Genomic DNA, 5437 nt, shown 5'->3' on the forward strand with positions numbered 1-5437 from the left:
CCACTGCCAGAGCAAATTTAAAGACGTTTCAAACTGCAATTGTGTTCAATTTCGCATTCACGATGCTCAAGGTCATATATTAGAGCTGATTGTGTTTACGGACGCATCTTTTTCGACATTTTAATTTTCCTCCGAATCACAATTTGAAAGACATTTACTTTTTACGACCGGGAATAGTGGACATTGAACACTCCGTTTGTTTCTCATATCTGCATTTTGTAACCACGTTTTCAATCATGTTTCATGTTACCATTTAAATTTTGAAACCGACATTGATCACATCCCAAGTGGGTTTAGTCATGATGCATGGTGCAGGCTGACCTGAGAGTTGATTATCTGCTCATAGACCATGTGGATACCAACCAAATACCTGGCATTCGCACTGTCCCCCCCCCCCCTTACCTGGGGACGGAAAGAGAGATTTACGATCGAGCATCTACACGTCCCCCCCCCCCATCAACTCCGGGGGTGGGGGGGAGACTGCCCTGCATGGCAAAGCACCACATGAATGACAAAACAGCTACGCCCTATCAGATTACGAGTCAAGGTCGCCTATCCTTCCAAAAACCCAGGGGAAGAAAACAAGACAGGGAATTTTTCTTTTGATCGTTTAGACTATGAGTTTTCCAGGAGATGTCCTGGTAAGAGGAAGATAGTCTGAACACATTGATACTTGCATAGTTTCATAATGTATATTTAATAGTTCTCCATAAAAATTCTAGTTCTTGAATTCTAAGGGTAGGCCTACTTCAGGCCTACCTCAAAATTCAGTTTCAATGAGTCACTCCATTGATGGCATGGTTACCAAGAAAGCTGTTTTCTATATAGTGTAGGTAGTAAAGGTTTTCTATTCCTTCAATCCTCATAAAATCTTTTCTTATCTGAAGTGATATGGGAAGGTTCTGACAATGAATTAAAAAGGAAATACGAGTAACCCTTGATTGTATATGCAGCTGCATTGTGGGTGGTATTCTGTTATGAAAATCCTCTGCATTACCTAATATGGCATGATACACTGTACTAATATGACTTATGGAAACCAGGTTTAAGGAGTACAATAAACTCTTATGAAGCAAAACACTGTAGGAGAATGCAACTCAATATTATTATTATTATTATTTTATTCGGCATTTCAACAAAAACAGTTTACAATCAATTTACAAGAGAATATACAATTACAAGTGAAAAGGGATGTTTACAGAACAAGTCCAGGTTGCCTTTTAGTTTTACCCATGTTTTCTTTTAAATCAACCATAACTTTCTTGTTCCTGGTACCAGTTTTTTTTTTCCTTAAAAAAAATCACTGGTCATACATGTATTTCCTCTTCTCCCACAGATATTTTTTATGTTAGATTCACTTTTAACAAGTTTACATGAACATGGTATTCCAACCCAGACACAAAACTTGTAAGAATTCTGTGGTAGTATGAAGCAAAGGAGACAAGGAATAGTTATACTGTATGTACCCCTCTCCTCTCCCACAATAAATAATAAAAAAATAATAATATTTGAACAAAAACCCAGGAAAAAGGCACACCAGATTCTTAAATTATGAAAAGCTTGGTTGCTCTTGAATCGCTCCCTCACTTGGAATACGTTTTCAAGCACTTCATGCTTCATGTATTCCCTGCCCCCCTATTAAAGAATAATTTCTGCATATATAGCTTTATAAGTTTGCTTGATGTAGCAGTGACCACCCTGCCTCAGCCAGCGTCCCTGCTGCTAGATGGGGCAAACAGCATAAGGATTTGCAGAATTTCTATTTTTTCTTTTCTCATTGGGTGGGTATTTTGATAACCTCAGCCCCCCCCCCCCCCCACATATCAGCATCCTTTATGCACTTACAAGAAAATATATTTCAAGAGGCAGTTCTACTACATGTAAACTATCATCACTGTACATTCATTCATTCATTTCATTCATTTATTTTATTTGAGTACATGTAAATGTACATCAGCCAAAGGCTGTTCTTCAGAACGTCCGTGTACATGTATCTGTCTGGCATGCCTTAAAAATGATAAGCCCAAAAGGGAGTGCGGACCATTTTGATACAATTCTTTCTGATTTAAAGCCCATACATAATACACTCTGTTCATTTATTCCATTTGTTCATTCTTTCCAACAGTACATTTAAATTTAGACTTAAAATGCTGTTTCTTTACAAAACTTCAATGAGGAATTTTCATTCATCTGGGTTGTACACAGGTTTTATGAGGTATTCAGCGCTTCTTCAAGACTCTTGGACTAAGTACACCCATTCAATGGATAACCTGTTTCAAAAAGAAGGCTCTGTGCTATTATACTCTTTAATTATAATTATGCACTAGAAGATTTTCAATAGGGGGATAGTCTTTTGTGAGTCTCTTTTGTCATGGAATTAACTGGCTTATTATATAACCTGGGAGGGGCTTGAATGGATCCTTTTGACACCCAAAGAAGTGAATTTGTGACTAGGAAGTCCCTGGTACATTGGACAATATGATTTGTGTCAGTGCATCCAGTGCCCTTGGGAAGAAAGTCATCAACTGTCTTCATTTCATTTGCCCCTCCATAATGAACAAAATTCCAAAATAAGTCATCTTTTATTTATTTATTATTATTATTATTCCTTTTTTTTGCTTTCAAGGCTCTGTAGTATTTAAAGAAAAAAAATGCAATTCTAAATATACACTTGATACAAAGTTTATATTATCTTCCTGGAAATTGATTACCCAGTAGTTCATTTGTAAGACATCAAATTATTAATCATATTGTGGTTTCTGTGAACATGCAAACAAGATCCTTCCTCATTCAGGTCACCTCAGAAATTAGACTTTTTTATCCCATTATTTTGCCAACAATACATGTCAGGCAGTGGCGTACCTAGGATTTTCCACAGGGGGGCAAATTCGTCCGCCAAAAAATTTGACAAGCAAAAAAAAGAGGTCTTCAACCACAAATAAAGGATTTCGTACCAGAAAAAAATTAGACAAGCAAAAAAAAAAAAAAAAAAAAAAAAGGTCTTCAAGACTCGTCAGGGGGGGGGGGGCAGTCTGCCCCCTCTGCCCCCCCCCCCGTAGGTACGCTAGTGGTGTCAGGTATATTGCTCTAGTGTATAAGAGTTAAATTTTTATATTAACAAGTGGAATGCCTCTGGCTGTCTCACATGCATCACGCAATTCAATATAGCAGCAGTGCTGACTTTGAAAACTACTATAAAATAATTATTCACAAAAAACACCATTCATAAAAATTATAATGATACAATACTACGTTCATTGACATTTGACCTTGATCATGTGACCTAAAATTTGTCAGTGATACTTGATTACCCCTATATCCACATTTTATACACTATATCTATAAAGTTATGACAGCAATCGAATTATTACCTCTAAAATGGCCAAAGTTCAATGACCTTAAATGACCTTTGACTCTGGTCATGTGACCTGAAACTCGCACAAGATGTTCAGTGATACTTGGTTACTCTTATGTCCACGTTTTATGAACTAGACCAATACACTTACAGAGATATGATGGTTATTCAACAAATACCCCCAACATGGCCAAAGTTCATTGACCCTAAATGACCTTTGACCTTAATCATGTGGCCTGAAACTTGCACAGGATGTTCAGTGATACTTGATTACAGTCAGACTGCAGGTCCCAAGAAAGTGGCTTCTTTCATCCAAGTGATATTCATGACTTGAGATGTTTTGTATATTTAATGAGCTTGATGCGGACCAAAACACCTCTTTTCATTCGGTCATTGCTGCTCTAATTTTGCATCGAATTTCATGAATTTGGTACCATTGTTAAGAAAAAGAATCATTCTTTCAGGTCATGTGTTTGGATTTATTCAAAGATTTTGTAATATAGGTTAAAATTTTGATCTAAAATATGCTACAAAATAAATATTTTCACCTGACAAAAGCTGCTATTTTCACACTTTATTTTTGTTTGAGCCCAAATGATTTTTATATCATGATAAAGCTGAATATGTAAGCTTTGAAATGATATAGGTTTCAAAATAAGAATTGGTTTAATCGGGTCAAGATCACACTTTTCATTTGCCAAGTACATAAAGCAGCTTGAAAACAAGAATACTGCACTCTGATTGGTCAAAAAGACCACACAATGGCAAATTCCAACGGTTCCAGCGCCTGGGTTCGTGGGAAGGTCACACTTCCCATGTGGTAATCTCCTCAAATACCCGCGCCTGTTGTTCTGTGAACCTTATCCAGCCAATCAGAACTCTGGATTTCATGCAAGTACAAAATTTCAGAAATCTTGTCATGTACCTTGGTGGGAAAAGTGTGATCTTGACCCGATTAAAAGGTGCCGCATATCAAGAGTGGCATTGTGAGAAAGTACAGAAGTTCAGCTTTATGGTGATATAGATAACATTGAGGCTCAAAATAAAAAGATTTGCACAATTTGCAAAAGAAAACGAGGAAGAAAATTCAGTTTTGAGGCACATTTTCAGGCCAGAAATTTACTTATTTAACAAAATATTGTATACAAAATAAATGACCAACATGAAAGAGTAACTTTTACTCTATCTGATGGTGCAATAATATTTCATTTAACTTGAGGTTAAAACAGGTAAATTCTTAGAGAAAGAAAATCTCACGAATCAGGAGATTTTTCAAGGAGGAGGATTCAGCCACAAGATGATTTGGATGAATCTGGCCTTTTTGCTCATTAGCATAGGGACCTGCGGTCTGACCGATTACTATTATGTCCAAGTTTCATGAATCAGATCCATAAACTGTCAAAGTTATGTTGGTAATTCAACAGATACCCCCAATTTGGCCAAAGTTCATTGACCCTAAATGACCTTTGACCTTGGTCATGTGACGTGAAACTCAAGCAGGATGTTCAGTAATACTTGATTAACCTAATGTCCAAGTTTCATGAACTAGGTCCATATATTTTCTAAGTTATGATGACATTTCAAAAACTCTTAGGTTAAGATTTTGATGTTGATTCCCCCAACATGGTCTACATGTAAGTTCATTGACCCTAAATGACGCCGCCGTCGGAAAAGCGGCGCCTATAGTCTCAAACCTGAAGTGAGTTGATTGAAGTTCTCTACTGGCATTACCCTCCTGCTCTGTACAATCAGGGAAACACGATTCATTCATATCTGTCCCTTCCACCTCTCAATTCATTGGTAATTCTTAATCAACATTTTACTTCACTTTCTTTTTTTGTGAATCAATAAAAAATACAGACATTTTAAAGTCCTTCCAATGAAAAAAAAAAGGAAACGCAGGTTTTGTTCATGTGTATGCATGTCCTTGGGGTTTGGTGTCATATATCAGATGGCAGTATGATTATCAACAGAATATAATGTAGAAGTGAGCTGTTGACCACTGGCCACATTTGTGAAGCTCCCAGAATTTTTGTTTTGCTCATTCACACATTTACAATGAAGAAAGAAATAAAACAAACT

Source organism: Lytechinus pictus, chromosome 10, assembly GCF_037042905.1.
Source record: "Lytechinus pictus isolate F3 Inbred chromosome 10, Lp3.0, whole genome shotgun sequence".
NCBI lineage: Eukaryota > Metazoa > Echinodermata > Echinoidea > Temnopleuroida > Toxopneustidae > Lytechinus > Lytechinus pictus.